Source organism: Pleurodeles waltl, chromosome 8 (assembly GCF_031143425.1).
Source record: "Pleurodeles waltl isolate 20211129_DDA chromosome 8, aPleWal1.hap1.20221129, whole genome shotgun sequence".
Lineage (NCBI taxonomy): Eukaryota > Metazoa > Chordata > Amphibia > Caudata > Salamandridae > Pleurodeles > Pleurodeles waltl.
The window spans coordinates 193,618,598-193,637,183 of NC_090447.1; positions in this window are offsets into that span (position 1 = coordinate 193,618,598).

The window sequence follows — 18,586 nt, forward strand, 5'->3', positions numbered from 1 at the left end:
CTGCCATGGCTACTGACCCCAGTAAGGAATCCCCGGACCAGGGCAGAGGAACGCTACAATGAGGCCCATAGGCGTACAAGGAGGGTGATTGAGCGAACCTTTGGCCTCCTGAAGGCCAGGTTTAGGTGCCTGCATATGACTGGTGGATCCCTAATGTACTCACCAAAGAAGGTGTGCCATATCATCGTGGCGTGCTGTATGCTTCACAACCTGGCTTTGTGACGCCAGGTGCCTTTCCTGCAGGAGGATGGTCCAGATGGTGGTGTTGTAGAAGCCGTGGAGCCTGTGGAGAGTGAAGAGGAGGAAGACTCTGAGGACGACACAGACAATAGGGACAGAGTGATACAACAGTATTTCCAGTAACACCCAGGTAAGAATCACCCACGCCATTTCACAATTGCTTCTAGCCTCCTGCATCTATAATTTCTGTAGTTCCCCACAGAGGTTTTTTATTAATTTATGTCTTTCCCTTCCCTTCTCAGTGCTGTCTGACTCAGTACCTGACTTCTGCTTGGTTCGCCCATGAAATACAGCGTATTGACATTGGTATGTTGTCATGACTAATTGACAGAACAGAAATTGAACAGTAATATGTTATCCCTTTGTTAATAATACAGCATGACTCAAAACAGGTTTGTGTGCAAAATGTGATTTATTTACAGTGCTAGATACCGGTACATGTGATTCTAAGGGTGATGGGTGGGGGTGGAGGAATATCCATGGCAGAGTCCAGTTCTCAGTCTCACAGGTGCATTGTTCTTTTGCCTGTGGAAGGATGGAGCATAGGCAGTTCATGGTTGGACAGGGTGGCAATGTGGGACAGTGGGAAGACTTGAGGGGGTATGTCCTGCTGGCGGGGGTCTTGACATCCTACTCTTTCTTTTTCTTTGGTCTCAGGCTCCTCTTACGGGGTGGTTGTTCTTCAGCAGGAGGTGGGTTTCTGGGGGGCTGTCGAGGTGTTGGGACCTCCTGTCCACTAGCGCCGGCGGAGGTGGTAGGCTGTTCGTGGTCCGGCCTAGTGACAGGGGCCCTGTGTGGTGCACCATGGTCCCGCAACGCGTCCTCTATCCTGTGGAGGGCCAGGACGATGGTCCCCATTGCGGTCCCGATGATTCTCAGCTCCTCCCTGAAGCCCATGTAGCGTTCCTCCTGCTGTGCCTGGATCTCAGTGAACCTGGCCAGTACCGTCGCCATCGTTTCTTGGGAGTGGTGGTAGGCCCCCATGAGGGTGGTGAGGGCGTCTTGGAGAGTGGGTTCCCTGGGCCTCTCCTCCCCCCCTGTCGCACAGCAGCCCTCCGAGCTGCCCGGTTTCCCCCGGCCTCTGTCCCCTGGCCGGTGTGCCCGCTCCCACTGCCCCCAGGTCCCTGTTGTTGTTGGGGTGTCGGGTTAGCCTGGGTGCCCTGTAGTGGCGGACACACCGCTGATTGAGCTGTCCTAGAGACAGAGGCATGGGCCCGCTGGGTGGGAGCTGTGCTGGTGTCGGCAGAGGGGGTCGGGTCTGGTGTGGCCTGTGTCTGGGTGAGGGGAACCGACTGCCCAGAGGTCCCCGATGGTCCGGGCTGGTCATCAGGTTCACTGTCGACAGAGCTGCTATCCTCAGTGTGGGCCTGTTCCGGTGGTGGGATGGACACTTCTGGACCCTCCTGGCTGGTGTGTTGTCGTTCGGGTCCTGCATGGGGTAAGAGAGTTTGGTTATTGTTTCTGTGTGTGCAATAGCATGCGTGTTGTGGGTGCCCTTGTCCCCCAGTGCAGGCATTCCCTGGAGGGAGGTGTTGTGAGGGTATTTAGTGGGGGGGAGGGGTTAGTGCAGTGGTCATGCTGAGGTGATGGGTGCCCATGGTTTGTGTTGGCATGCAGGAGTTGGTGTTGGGATGGGTGGGTTGTGCTGGTGAGACATTGTCAGGAAGGATGTGTGCTGGGGGGTTGGGGGTGAGGGTGGGGGTGTGGGTTGGCATGCTGGTGGGGTGTGGGGGATATAGTAGTTGAGATGGGACTTACCAGAGTCCATTCCTCCGGCTACTCCTGCGAGGCCCTGAGGATGCAGGATGGTCAAGACCTCTTGTTCCCACGATGTAAATTCGGGAGGGGTGGGTGGGGGTCCGCCGCCAGTCTTCTGGACCGCGATGTTGTGCCTCGAGACCATCGACCGGACCTTCCCCCGTAGGTCGTTCCATCTTTTGCGGATGTCGTCCCTATTCCTGGGATGCTGTCCCACCGCGTTGACCCTGTCCACGATCCGCTGCCATAGCTCCGCCTTCCTGGCTATACTGGTGTGCTGCACCTGCGAGCCGAAGAGCTGGGGTTCCACTCTTAGGATTTCCTCCACCATGACCCGGAGTTCTTGGTCCGAAAAGCGTGGATGCCTTTGGGGTGCCATGGAGTGGTGTGGGTGAGGTGTGGGGTGGTGTATGTGATGAGGAGTGTGTTGGTGAGTGGTGCTTTGTGCTACTATGTGGTGTGTGTGATGGTGTAGTGTGCCTCAGTGTGTCTTGCTTTGGATTGTCTGCTGTGTCTCTCTCTCCTTCTCTCAGTATTTGGGGTCGCAGGGGTTTGTGGGTGATGTGGGTGTGTGTTTTATAGTTGGTTGATTGTGTGGGAGTGGTGTGTGTATGTGTATCAGGTGTGTGTTTTTCAAATTGGCCAATGTGGCTGTGTTTTGGTGATGTGTGTGTATTCTGACCGCGGCGGTGTATAGCGCCAATGGAATACCGCGTTTGAATGACCGCCGTGTGGATTCGTGGGTCGTAATGGCATGGGCGTATTTCTGTTGGCGTGACGGTGGAGGTTTGGTCATCTCCAGTTTATCGCTGCCCGCCGATGTGGCGGGATGAAGTGGAGTACGGATTATTGGAGGTTTGGCCGTTATGGGTCAGAATGACCGTGGCGGTTGACCGCGGCCGCGGCGGTGTTATGGCGGTCTTCTGACCGGCGGTAAGGGCATTTTACCGCCGAGGTCAGAATCACCCCCCTAGTGTTCTCGAATGGGTCAACCTCCGAAAATAGAGGGGGCACTTATACGGATAAATATCCTATTTGGGACCTGTGATACTCTTCAAATTACCTCTAGTACCCTCAGAAAGGGATTCTTTAATTGACATCTTGCACCAGGGCAAGGTTACAAATGTGTGTGATGCTCACATTAGGATACCCCAGGCATCCAACAAATCTCAGATCTTCCTGGGTCCTATGGCTTTCGGCAGGACTGTGAAAATGTCAGATCCCATAAAACAACTGGCCTCCAATGGGATGTACTAATTCATATTCAGAGTTAACTACTGTTTAAATGCATTAAGAGAAACAAACACATTTATGCATCTCATACACTTAAGCAGTCCCATGCTCCAACAGTTTTGGTAGGTGCCTGTAACAAATGGGAGAATCCTAACAAACTGATGAGGAAAGGGTTCGAACTTCAAAGTATAGTTCACACATTTCACAAAACACCAAACACCCACTGTGGAGTAGTGTCTGTAGAAGTTCTTAAAAACAAAGGCAGACTGCTTGGATCCAGCATCATTGATCATTGCGATCAGATTCATCACATTGCACAAAAGGTGTATCTAAGCTACAGCCAGAAAACAACGTTTGAAAGAGAGCCAAATCAGTTCTGAAACCTTAGACAGTATATCTATTTGTGATATCTGGAGATGAGAATTAAAGAGGGGCCCACTTTGTTCCAGTTCCACATTTTTCATGACCAGGCAAGTGAGTCCTCTGCAAAGTACTTGAGCGACTTCTGAGTAACCAAGGTAGGTGTCTGCATTACAGCCAGTCTCCCACAGGTGAGGGGACATCACTTGAAGTCTGCACTTCATGCTGGAAGAGCACTTGTCTGCATTCAACCTGGGTGGCCACAACTGTGATATTCAAGTGACTGCCATGCAAGCCACCATGCTCATCCCTCCCAACAAGTCAGAATGTGCCTGGTGGCTTTACTAGAGATGCATCTCTACCAAGCAGGTAGAAGAAGAGGGGCCTTACTGTGAACAGGAAAAAAACTGAGTACCCAGAAATCTGCTGCATTAGCTTAAGAATCATGCCTGGGTGACTTCAGGTCAGTGAACTGGTTTGCACACTTAGGGGCATATTTATACTCTGTTTGCACCGAATTAGCATCATTTTTTTACTCTAATTCGGTGCAAAACTAACTCCATATTTACACTTTGGCGCTAGACCCATCTAGTGCCAAATTTATGGAGTTAAAGTCATTTTTTGGAAGTGGAAACCTACCTTGCCCTAATGAGATGCATGGAAGGCGTTCCCGTGCAAAAAATTACTTGATGGCCTTAACGCCATATTTATACTCCTGTGCAAAAATGTGGCACGGAAGGGAGGAGGGGTCAAAAAATGGTGCAAAGCTTGTGTCAGGGCAGGCGTTTGGGGACCTGTGGGCCTATTTCCATGGTGGAACACCATGGAATAAACCCACAGGTGCCCTCCCCAGGCCCCAGGGACACCCCCCCATGCCAGACGGGCTGTGGAGGATGGAGGACCCCATCCCATGTAAGTACAGGTAAGTATTGCATTTTTTTTTAAAGTGCCGTAGGGAGCCCTGAAATGGGCCCCCCTTCATGACACTGGGTGCAATGGCCATGCCCAGGGGACCCTGGTCCCCTGTGCTGGCCATTGGGGTTGTGTGTATGATTTCTGTCTTTTTTAAGACAGGAGTCATGTGGTATGGATGGTTTTGTGTTAGAAAATGACTCTAGGCAGGTTGGAGTCATTTTTGTTTACTCTAACCTGTCTAATGTCATTTTTTGGTGCAAAACCCCCTTCTTCCATAGCGCCAGCCCTACCCGACTAACGTAATTTTTTTACTCTAGCCCACCTTTTGCACCAGCTTGCACCATTCCATAAATATGGTGCCTGGCTGGAGCTCAGAAATGGTGCAAGCCGGTGCTAAACTTTTTGGTGCAAAACTGCATTAGTGCAGTTTTGCACCAGAAAGTATAAATCAGGGCCTTAGTCAGTGGGATAATCCAAAGTGAACTGTACTTGTGTCTTATTAAATGTCTATACATATTCCCTATTACAAGTACTGCAGACATTAGAAAACTCATATTGTGAGCCACCATAAGAGGATGTAGCGCCTCAATGAAGCTTGTAAATAAGATTACAATCCTGTACCTAAAACCTTGATTGATCTCTATACCATTTTGTTTTGCTTTAGAAATAAAAGCCCAGATTTAATAGTGCCTTGTGCCATTTCAACCCCACATTAGCGTCAATTTGTTTTACGCTAATGTGGTGTTGCAAGGCCAAAAACACTGCACCATCTTTACAAAGTAGCGTAATGCTTGCATTGTTCCACTTTGTAACCCCTTGCACCACATTATGCCAGGCGTAATATATACAAGGGGGCCGTTCTGGCATTGGGGGGCTGAAAAAATGGTGCAGCACCACTTTTCATAAATCTGCCCCAAAGTATTTACTTTTAACTAAAAGATAAGCATCGGATGGGACAACATTTTATAGTGTCTTTTGGTTGGCTGTTGATTTCTCAACCTCCTGACTACCTTCATGAGAAGTTGTTTACTGCTTGCCCTTGCTACATTGACAGTCAGGCACGGAAGGGGTGCACTTGGCCCAGTTTACAACCAATACTCAAGCACCATGGTTGGGGCCTAGTGCCTTGTTTCTGCCCTGTGACTCACCATACAGGGTCTAGCATGCACTTTCAAATTGGGATGTAGTACTTTGCTTACAAATCCCTGAACTAATCAAGGCAAAGTGAAGAAGAGCAAATATGTGAAAATCCAAAACTAGACAGCTTGTTTTTGTCTTCTTTTTCACATTCCCTTTTTTCTGTCTGCCTGCTTCCACCTGCATGTTCTCATTATTAAAATAAATTAACCCCTTCCCTGCAAGGCCTTTTCCCCCTCAGGTGCCAAGCTATTTTTTGCCCATTTGGAGCAGTTTCCGCTTAGGCCCTCAAAACTTTTTGTTCACATAAGCTACCCACGCCAAATTTGCGTCATTTTTTTCCAACATCCTAGGGATTCTAGAGGTACCCAGACTTTGTGGGTTCCCCTGAAGGAGACCAAGAAATTAGCCAAAATACAGAGAAAATGTCATTTGTTTTTAAAAAAAGGGGGAAAAAGGGCTGCAGATGAAGGCTCATGGTTTTTCCCCTGAAAATGGCATCAACAAAGAGTTTGTGGTGGTAAAATCACCATCTTCCCAGCTTTCAGGAACAGGCAGAGTTGATTTAGAAAACCCCATTTTTCAACACAATCTAGACATTTTACTGGGACATACCCCATTTTCACTATTTTTTGTGCTTTCAGCTTCCTTCCAGTTAGTGAGAGAAATGGTGGAGAAACCAATGCTGGATCCCAGAAAGTTAAACATTTCTGAAACGTACACAACATTTTGAATTCAGCAAGGGGTCATTTGTGTAGATCCTACAAGTGTTTCCTACAGAAAATAACAGCTGAAATAAAAGAATATTGAAATTGAGGTGAGAAAAACAGCCATTTTCCTCCACGTTTTACTCTGTAACTTTTTCCTGCGATGTCATATCTTTGAAAGCAATATACCGCTACGTCAGCTGGACTCTTATGGTTGCGGGGATATATAGGGCTTATAGGTTCGTCTAGAACCCTAGGTACCCAGAGCCAATAAATGAGCTGCACATTGCAATGGGTTTTCTTCTATACCGGGTATACAGCAATTCATTTGCTGAAATATAAAAAGTGAAAAATAGGTATCAAGAAAACCTTTTTATTTCCAAAATGGACACAGGATAAGGTGTTGAGAAGCAGTGGTTATTTGCACATCTCTGAATTCTGGGGTGCCCATACTAGCATGTGAATTACAGGGCATTTCTCAAATAGATGTCTTTTTTACACACTGTCTTACATTTGGAAGGAAACAATGGAGAGAAAGACAAGGGGCAGTAAAACTTGGTTTGCTATTCTGTGTTCCTCCAAGTCTCCCGATAAAAATGGTACCTCACTTGCGGGGGTAGGCCTAGCGCCCACGACAGAAAATGCCCCAAAACACAACGTGGACACATCAAATTTTCAGAAAGAAAACAGCTGCTTTTTGCAAAGTGCCTAGCTGTGGGTTTTGGCCTCTAGCTCAGTCGGCACCTAGGGAAACCTAGCAAAGCTGCGCAGTTTTGAAAACTAGACACATTGGGGAAACCAAGATGGGGTGACTTGTGGGGTTCTGACCAGGTTCTGTTACCCAGAATCCTTTGCAAAACTGAAACTTTGGCCAAAAAAACACTTTTTCCTCTCATTTCGGTGACAGAAAGTTCTGTAATCAGAGAAGAGCCACAAATTTCCTTCCACTCAGCGTTCCCCCAAATCTCCCGATGAAAATGGTACATCACTTGCGGGGTAGGCCTAGCGCCCGTGATAGCGCGTCAGAACCTTGATAAGTGAACTTTCAAGGGGACACACATAGGCCGATGAACCATTTGAGCACGTTCGGGGACTTCCCAGTACGAGATATCTTTTTGGCATCACAATCAATATGACAATAACTCAATCAATATTCACAATATCTAATCATTAAGCTAATTCAATGACATTTAATAAGAATCAATAAAAGTGAACACACCATGACATTTCAGTCATGAGTAACCACACCAATTTAGGTAAGTATTTGGATATTTATTTCCCTATTTGTTACAATCTAAAGTCAGATTCAGTTAATCTCATTAGCGATCAATCTCATTAGTAACTCTTCAGATGCATAATTTGACAACAGTTTATAAATTCATAGAGAGTATTCATTAAGCATTAATACATCATTAATAAGCAGCAGCTTAGCAAAGTCTCAGAGTACAAGATTCAACAAAGCAAGAACACAGTCCTTTGTCTAATTGCGTCAGATTTTAGTGAACATCTTATCTAACCCCAAAATAGCATCAGCATGTTGGACTTCATGCAAAAAATTTAGTAAACACAAATTTGGAAGACATCTAACTATGGCTTCTATCAAAAGAGCAGTTGGTACCTAGAAAGAAAAGGCAAGCAGACAATAACAATTTTCATCAGATAGTTACCCCTCCAACGAATCAGCAACAACGTCAGTCTTCGTCCTCGGGACACCAGTCGATTCGCCATCAGCAAAAGAAGGACAGGACAGGTCTCAGTATGGCATAGCTAAAGACTGAGGGGCATATTTATACTCTGTTTGCGCCGAATGTGCGTCAAAATTTTTGACGCACATTCGGCGCAAACAATGCCCCATATTTATACTTTGACGTCCGACCCCGCGGGCGTCAAAGTTCCACTATGTGCGTAATTTTTTAGAAGGGGGAACCAGCCTTGTGTTAATTAAATGCAAGGTAGGCGTTCCCTTCTAAAAAATGACTTTAAGGCCTGTGCCCCATATTTATACTGTGACGTCATTTTGACGCACAGGAGGGGGCAGGCCTTAAAAAACAGCGCCCAGCCTGATGGGCGCCGTTTTTTAACGCCTGGGTCAGGGCAGGCGTTAAGGGACCTGTGGGCTCAGAAGGAACCCAGAGGTGCCCTCCCATGCCCCCAGGGACACCCCCTGCCACCCTTGCCCACCCCAGGAGGACACCCAAGGATGGAGGGACCCATCCCAGGGAAGTTAAGGTAAGTTCTGGTAAGTATTTTTTTCCGTAGTTTTTTTTGTGGCATAGGGGGGCCTGATTTGTGCCCCCCTACATGCCACTATGCCCAATGACAATGCCCAGGGGACATAAGTCCCCGGGGCATGGCCATTGGGCAAGGGGGCATGACTCCTGTCTTTGCTAAGACAGGAGTCATTTCAATGGGGGTTGGGTGTAAAAAAAAATGGCGCAAATCAGGTTGAGGCCAAAATTTTGCCTCAGACCTGACTTGCCCCATTTTTTGATGCCCAAGCTCCATTTTCCCCTACGCCGGCGCTGCCTGGTGTGGGTCATTTTTTTTGACGCACACCAGTCAGCTGCGCCGGCTAACGTCATTCAATAAATAAGGCGCCCGCATGGCGCTTTGGAATGGCGTTAGCTGGTGTTAAAATTTTTGACGCACAACTGCGTTGGCGCAGTTGTGCGTCAAAAAGTATAAATATGGGCCTAAGGCTTTTCCCTCATATGGAGGTGAAGCAAGCATCAGTAAGGACTTAGATGGAGGACGGTTGAAGTATCCGGAAGAATAAACAGCAAAGGCTGAAAAGAGCAATGGCAAAGTATGGCTTAAGGCAGAATGTCAGAATGATGGCAAAAGTGTCCCAATAATGGCTTGTCAGAATAATGCTAATAGTAATGGCTGATTTCTCCTCGGGTCATGCGGTTATATCAAAACTGTCGAACTAGCCCTTAATTCCACATTGGGTAATTTTTGGTGCATCATTATCTCTGTCCAATAATTCTCCATGCACCTTACTCGAATTTTCCACAAAACACAGTTCTCATGCAGTTGATTGGCCTATGTTATTGACCTCTTCATCGGGTGGAATGTCAGGTAAGGAAAGTTACACTTTACGCTCCAGTCAGTAATCCCATTGTTTTCTTCTTCTCCAGACAGCCTTGTACCTGTTCCAAATTACACTCTTGCATTCAGCAAGAATGTCTCCTTGAGCTACACACATATATCTCTAGCTTCTGGAAAAGTACAGCTTCGTGTCCTTCAGGAAAACAGCACATTGCACGTTAGAAAAACACAGTTTAATATGAGACCAGGCAGCTAGGCCAAGACCCTCTCTAAGCTAAGGCCTAGTGATTTAGTTAACAAACCCCTAATACAAGACTCTAATTATAATATGCAAATATAAATTCAAACATTAGTACATAATTAATTCATCATTAATAAGCTTCATTAGTCTCCGTATACCTTGGTGGCCACTCCCCGTGGGCACATTTCAGACTCGTGCATTAATTTTCTATGTTAACGCATTCTCTATGCAGCTTCATTACACAATATATGGTAAGCTTTCCATGTTAATATTGATTTTAAAGATCACACTCCAACACCCGCAACAGGAAATGCCCCAAAACACAACGTGGGCACATCACATTTTCAGAAAGGAAACAGAGCTGCTTTTTGCAAAGTGCCTAGCTGTGGATCTTGGCCTCTAGCTTAGCCGGCACCTAGGGAAACCTAGAAAACCTATGCAGTTTTGAAAACTAGACACCTAGGGGAATCCAAGATGGGGTGACTTGCGGGGCTCTGACCAGGTTCTGTTGCCCAGAATCCTTTGCAAACCTCAAAATTTGACCCCAAAAAACCCATTTTCCTCTCATTTCGGTGACAGAAAGTTCTGGAATCAGAGAGGAGCCACAAATTTCCTTCCACCCAGCGTTCCCCCAAGTCTCCCGATAAAAATTATACCTCACTTGTGTGGGTAGGCCTAGTGCCCGCGACAGGAAATGCCCCAAAACACAACATGGACAGATCACATTTTTCCACAGAAAACAGAGGTGTTTATTGCAAAGTGCCTACCTGAAGATTTTGGCCTCTAGCTCAGCCGCCACCTAGGGAAACCTACCAAACCTGTGCAGTTTTGAAAACTAAAGACCTAGGGAATCCAAGATGGGGTGACTTGTGTGGCTCTCACCAGGTTCTGTTACCCAGAATCCTTTGCAAAACTCAAAATTTGGCTAAAAAACACTTTTTCCTCAAATTGCGGTGACAGAAAGTTCTGGAAACTGAGAGGAGCCACAAATTTCCTTCCACCCAGCGTTCCCCTCATCTCCTGATAAAAATAATACCTCACTTGTTTGGGTGGGCCAGGTGCCTGCAACAGAAAAATGCCAAAAACTTGTAGAGATTGAGGGGATAGCACAGCCAGTTGATAAGCACATATTCTTCTTTTATACATCTTTAGCCTGACTCTGCTTTGGGGATCCACACAAGTGAGATGTCATTTTACTTGAGAGACTGAGGGGACTGCTGGAGAGTAGGAATTTTGTGCTGGAGCAGTGATCGTACAAAGAAAAGTCAGGAAAATATGCTTTTTTAAGTAAATTTTGAGGTTTACAGAGGAGTCTGGGTAAGAAAATGTTGGGGGATCCACTCAAGCCACACCTCCCTGGACTCCCTGGGGTGTCTAGTTTTAAAAAATGTCTGGGTTTGGTAGGTTTCCCTAGATGAAGGCCGCACCCAGGACCAAAAACATAGGTGCCTTTCCCCCCAAACACAGATAGTTTTGTAATATATCATTTTGATGTGTCCACATACGTCTAAGATGTGCCAAACACTAAAATTGTGAAAAGAAACGTACTTAGGTTATGTGATAAAGACCGCTCACCCACCAACCAAGTTGATGGCATGCTTCATCATCGGGGTCCCACCTGAGACACCTACCGTGTCACAAGTGTGCTGCGACGCCGGATTACAGCGGAGCAGGTTTTGTCATTTTTACCACACATACTGGTTGGATTTGGCACGAGGGTGAGGGATGGTTCAGTAGATTAAATTTTATTAACAAGAGATTTCACAAAAGTGAAATGCACTGTTAATAACTGAAAGGCCAAAAAACTGAACCCATGACTCACAGCTCGTGAGCTGTAAAGCCACGGCAAATGCAAAAAGAACAGATGATGGACGGAATGCAGAGCAAATCAAACATTCACCCCCAGTCACAAAGATCTGGGTTTAATCCATCGCTTTTTTGCTCACCACGCCACCCCAGGTTGGACCCAGCCATGTGCAAATCAGTCTTGACCCTGTTCCTCATGGGAACAGTCCAGCCTGAACTGCCAAGCCAGGTCCTCTCTGGACCGGAAACAAGCATCCTACGACCGGTTTCAGGGTATCACCCTTCATCAGCAAGGCTAGCTTGAATCCAGTGGCGCAGTGAGCACGGGACCCACGTCTGGGCATACCCTTCCCACTTGGGGCGATAAATGCAAAAAGAACAGTTGATGGATGCAATGCAGAGCAAATCAAACATTCACCCCCAGTCACAAAGATCTGGGTTTAATCCATCATTTTGTTGCTCACCACGCCACCCCAGGTTGATCCCAGGCTTATGCAAATCAGTCTTGACCCTGTTCCTCATGGGAACAGTCCAGCCTGAACTGCCAAGCCAGGTCCTCCCTGGACCGGAAGCAAGCATCCTACAACCGGTTTCAAGGTATCACCCTTCATCAGGTAGGCTAGCTTGAATCCAGTGGCGGAGTGAGCACGGGACCCACGTCTGGGCATACCCTTCCCACTTGGGGCGATAAATGCAAAAAGAACAGATGATGGATGGAATGCAGAGCAAATCAAACATTCACCCCCAGTCACAAAGATCTGGGTTCAATCCATCATTTTGTTGCTCACCACGCCACCCCAGGTTGGACCCAGCCATATGCAAATCAGTCTTGACCCTGTTCCTCATGGGAACAGTCCAGCCTGAATTGCCAAGCCAGGTCCTCCCTGGACCGGAAACAAGCATACTACGACCGGTTTCAGGGTATCACCCTTCATCAGCTAGGCTAGCTTGAATCCAGTGGCGCAGTGAGCACGTGACCCACGTCTGGGCATACCCTTCCCATTTGGGGCAATAAATTCAAAAAGAACAGATGATGGACGGAATGCAGAGCAAATCAAACATTCGCCCCCAGTCACAAAGATCTGGGTTTAATCCATCATTTTTTTGCTCACCACGTCACCCCAGGTTGGAACCAGCCGTATGTAAATCTGTCTTGACCCTGTTCCTCATGGGAACAGTCCAGCCTGAACTGCCAAGCCAGGTCCTCCCTGCACCGGAAACAAGCCACCTACGACCGGTTTCAGGGTATCACCCTTCATCAGCAAGGCTAGATTGAATCCAGTGGCGCAGTGAGCACGGGACCCACGTCTGGGCATACCCTTCCCACTTGGGGCGATAAATGCAAAAAGAACAGATAATGGACGGAATGCAGAGCAAATCAAACATTCACCCCCAGTCAAAAAGATCTGGGTTTAATCCATTGCTTTTTTGCTCACCAGCCCACCCCAGGTTGGACCCAGCCATATGCAAATCAGTCTTGACCCTGTTCCTCATGAGAACAGTCCTGCCTGAACTGCCAAGCCAGGTCCTCCCTGGACCGGAAACAAGCATCCTACGACCGGTTTCAGGGTATCACCCTTCATCAGCTAGGCTAGCTTGAATCCAGTGGTGCAGTGAGCACAGGACCCACGTCTAGGCATGCCCTTCCCACTTGGGGCGATAAATGCAAAAAGAACAGATGATGGACGGAATGCAGAGCAAATCAAACATTCACCCCCAGTCACAAAGATCTGGGTTTAATCCATCGTTTTTTTGCTCACCACACCACCCCAGGTTGGACCCAGCCATGTGCAAATCAGTCTTGACCCTGTTCCTCATGGGAACAGTCCAGCCTGAACTGCCAAGCCAGGTCCTCCCTGGACCGGAAACAAGCATCCTACGACCGGTTTCAGGGTATCACCCTTCATCAGCTAAACTAGCTTGAATCCAGTGGCGCAGTGAGCACAGGACCCACGTCTGGGCATACCCTTCCCACTTGGGGCGATAAATGCAAAAAGAACAGATGATAGACGGAATGCAGAGCAAATCAAACATTCACCCCCAGTCACAAAGATCTGGGATTAATCCATCATTTTTTTGCTCACCACATCACCCCAGGTTGGACCCAGGTTGGACCCAGCCATATGCAAATCAGTTTTGACCCTGTTCTTCATGGGAACAGTCCAGCCTGGACTGCCAAGCCAGGTCCCACCTGGACCGGAAACAAGCATCCTACGACCGGTTTCAGGGTATCACCCTTCATCAGCTAAACTAGCTTGAATCCAGTGGCGCAGTGAGCACAGGACCCACGTCTGTGCATACCCTTCCCACTTGGGGCGATAAATGCAAAAAGAACAGATGATGGACGGAATGCAGAGCAAATCAAACATTCACCCCCAGTCACAAAGATCTGGGTTTAATCCATCGTTTTTCTGCTCACCACGCCACCCCAGGTTGAACCCAGCCATATGCAAATCAGTCTTGACCCTGTTCCTCATGGGAACAGTCCAGCCTGAACTGCCAATGCAGGCTCTTCCTGGACATGAAACAAGCATCCTATGACCTGTTTCAGGGTATCACCCTTCATCAGCTAGGCTAGCTTGAATCCAGTGGCGCAGTGAGCACGGGACCCATGTCTGGGCATACCCTTCCCACTTGGGGCGATAAATGCAAAAAGAACAGATGATGGACGGAATGCAGAGTAAATCAAACATTCACCCCAAGTCACAAAGATCTGGGTTTAATCCATTGTTTTTTTGCTCACCACGCCACCCCAGGTTGGACTCAGCCATATGCAAATCAGTCTTGACCCTGTTCCTCATGGGAACAGTCCAGCCTGAACTGCCAAGCCAGGTCCTCCCTGGACCGGAAACAAGCATCCTACAACCAGTTTCAGGGTATCAGCCTTCATCAGCTAGGCTAGCCTGGATCCAGTGGCGCAGTGAGCACAGGACCCACGTCTGGGCATACCCTTCCCACTTTGGGCGATAAATGCAAAAAGAACAGATGATGGACGGAAAGCAGAACAAATCAAACACTCACCCCCAGTCACAAAGATCTAGGTTTAATCCATTGTTTTTTTGCTCACCACGCCACCTCAGGTTGGACCCAGCCATATGCAAATCAGTCTTGACCCTGTTCCTCATGGGAACAGTCCAGCCTAAACTGCCAAGCCAGGTCCCCCCTGAACTGGAAACAAGCATCCTACAACCGGTTTTAAGGTATCACCCTTCATCAGCTAGGCTAGCTTGAATCCAGTGGTTCAGTGAGCACGGGACCCACGTCTGGGCATACCCTTCCCACTTGGGGCGATAAATGCAAAAAGAACAGATGATGGACGGAATGCAGAGCAAATCAAACATTCACCCCCAGTCACAAAGATCTGTGTTCAATCCATCATTTTGTTGCTCACCACGCCACCCCAGGTTGGACCCAGCCATATCCAAATCAGTCTTGACCCTGTTCGTCATGGGAACAGTCTAGCCTGAACTGCCAAGCCAGGTCCTCCCTGGACTGGAAACAAGCATCCTATGACCGGTTTCAGGGTATCACCCTTCATCAGCTAGACTAGCTTCAATCCAGTGGCACAGTGAGCACGGGACCCACGTCTGGGCATACCCTTCCCACCTGGGGCGATAAATGCAAAAAGAACAGATGATGGACGGAATGCAGAGCAAATCAAACATTCACCCCCAGTCACAAAGATCTGGGTTTAATCCATCATTTTTTTGCTCACCACGCCACCCTAGGGTGGAACCAGCCATATGTAAATCAGTCTTGACCCTGTTCCTCATGGGAACAGTCCAGGCTGAACTGCCAAGCCAGGTTCTCCCTGGACCGGAAACAAGCCACCTACGACCGGTTTCAGGGTATCACCCTTCATAACCAATGCTAGCTTGAATCCAGTGGTGCAGTGAGCATGGGACCCACGTCTGGGTATACCCTTCCCACTTGGGGCGATAAATGCAAAAAGAACCGATGATGGATGGAATGCAGAGCAAATCAAACATTCACCCCCAGTCACAAAGATCTGGGTTTAATCCATTGTTTTTTTGCTCACCACGCCACCCCAGGTTGGACCCAGCCATATGCAAATCAGTCTTGACCCTGTTCCTCCTGGGAACAGTCCAGCCTGAACTGCCAAGCCAGGTCCTCCCTGGACGGGAAATAAGCATCCTACGACCGGTTTCAGGGTATCACCCTTCATCAGCTAGGCTAGCTTGAATCCAGTGGCGCAGTGAGCACAGGACCCACGTCTGGGCACACCCTGCCCACTTGGGGCGATAAATGCAAAAAGAACAGATGATGGACGGAATGCAGAGCAAATCAAACATTCAGCCCCAGTCACAAAGATCTGGGTTTAATCCATCATTTTTTTGCTCACCACGCCACCCCAGGTTGGACCCAGCCACATGCAAATCAGTCTTGACCCTGTTCCTCATTGGAACAGTCCAGCCTGAAGTGCCAAGCCAGGTCCTCACTGGACCGGAAACAAGCATCCTATGACCGGTTTCAGGGTGTCACCCTTCATCAGCTAGGCTAGCTTGAATCCAGTGGCGCAGTAAGCACGGGACCCACATCTGGGCATAGCCTTCCCACTTGGGGCAATAAATGCAAAAAGAACAGATGATGGACGGAATGCAGAGCAAATCAAACATTCACCCCCAGTCACAAAGATCTGGGTTTAATCCATTGTTTTTTTGCTCACTACGCCACCCCAGGTTGGACTCAGCCATATGCAAATCAGTCTTGACCCTGTTCCTCATGGGAACAGTCCAGCCTGAACTGCCAAGCCAGGTCCTCCCTGGACCGGAAACAAGCATCCTACAACCTGTTTCAGGGTATCACCCTTCATCAGCTAGGATAGCTTGAATCCAGTGGCACAGTGAGCACAGGACCCACGTCTGGGCATACCCTTCCCACTTGGGGCGATAAATGCAAAAATAACAGATGATGGACAGAATGCAGAGCAAATCAAACATTCACCCCCAGTCACAAAGATCTGGGTTTAATCCATTGTTTGTTTGCTCACCACGCCACCCCAGGTTGAACCCAGCCATATGCAAATCAGTCTTGACCCTATTCCTCATGGGAACAGTCCAGCCTGAACTGCCAAGCCAGGCCCTTCCTGGACCTGAAACAAACATCCTATGACCGGTTGCAGGGTATTACCCTTCATCAGCTAGGCTAGCTTGAATCCAGTGGGGCAGTGAGCACAGGACCCACGTCTGGGCATACCCTTCCCACTTGGGGCAATAAATGCAAAAAGAACGGACGAAATGCAGAGCAAATCAAACATTCACCCCCATTCACAATGATCTGGGTTTAATCCATCATTTTTTTGCTCACCACGCCACCCTAGGTAGCCACGGCAAGGTATCAACCGCTTTACAGTTCATTCACACACCTTTCATACATGACATGCACAAGACCATACACGCCTCCAGCCACGGGCCCAGCACATTACAACACTCACATCGACAGACAGCGCCACTCAAGGGCCCATCACTTTCATATGCCCACATGCCTAATACAGCAATCACAACAGCTGATGAGTGTGGGCTGGCGTTTGGCTGGCACTGCCATCCAAGCGCCACCCCACACACACTGCCAGTCAAGCGACACCCCACGTACACTGCCAGCCAAGCGCCACCCCACTCACACCGCCAGCCAAGCGCCACCCCACACACACCATCCCCTTTTTTTGTTTTTAAACAACAAAGATACCACTAATCATAAATAAGTAGAAAACTACAAACACAAAAGCTCTAACTGAATACATAACTAATGCCAACCGTGAAACTGAACATTTAAAAATATAAAACAGCAGTTTACGCTCACGGAATTTCCCAATAATTCTTCTGTGTGTGGTAGCTCCCGAAACAGCCACCCACACACAGCCCAGGCTTTGAAGTACAATCATAGCAGTGCATCCTAGTCTCCTTCCTGATACCTCTTCGAGCACAGACTCTACATCTCTTAGCAGGAAAGTTTTTTTTGGCCGTGGGAGGAATGTGCTCAGCAAAGTGACGATCTTTCAATTTAGCCACATCCTCCACACTGCTTCTCTAGGAACTCTTGCCTGTTCCAGCACAACAAGGCTAGCTATGATAGACTCCTGAAATTTCACAAATGTCATCCTTGACTCTGGAGAACTATCCTTGAACACAACAAAAGCACCAAAAGTTGCCAAGTGGAACAAGTGAACTGCTAATTTCTTATACCAAACATAAGACTTACGAGCAGCAGTGTAAGGTTCCAACCTCTGATCTACTCTATCAACAACACCCATGTGCTTATTATAGTCTAAAATGCACACAGGTTTGCGCACTTCAGCAACCTGACCCCAAACAGACACAGGTGAAGTACTCTCATCATGGATGGTACTTAGCATGTATACATCCCTCTTGTCTACAAATTTCAGAGATAGCAGATCATCATTCCACAAGGCACTGCACTGTCCCTTCTCAAGTTTTTTACAGACAAGCTCTCTTGGATAGCCTTTCCAATTAGAGTGGATTGTGCCACAAGCAACAGTGTCCACTCTGAACAACTCCTTGAACAACTGAACTCCAGTGTAGAAGTTATCTACATATAAATGGTGACCTTTGTTAAACAATCGTCTACCAAGTTCCCACACAATTTTCTCACTAACTCCAAAAGTTGGTGGTCAACCAGGGGGGTCAATATTGGAATCCCTACCAGTGTAGACCCGGAAATTATAAGCATATCCTATACTACTTTCAGACAGCATTTACATCTTAATTCCATACCGTGCCCTCTTGCTAGGAATGTACTGCCTAAAAACCAAACAACCCTTGAACAGGACCAAAGACTCATTGACAGATATTTCTTTGCCTGGAACAGAGATCTCTGAAAAACGATCTACCAAATGATCAGGGAGAGGTCTAATCTTAAAAAGACGGTCAGAATCAGGGTGATCTTGTGACAAGGCTAAAGTATTATCTACAAAATGCAACATCCGAAGGAGAAGCTCATACCGGTTACGACTCATGATGGCAGGAAATATAGCAGTTGCCATCAAGGGACTAGTAGACCAATATGAAGATAGTGATGGCGTCCTTATCAGCCCCATCAAAAAAGTTAAACCCAAGAACTTTTTCTACTCTTCCAGATTTGTGGGAATCCACCTGCTAGC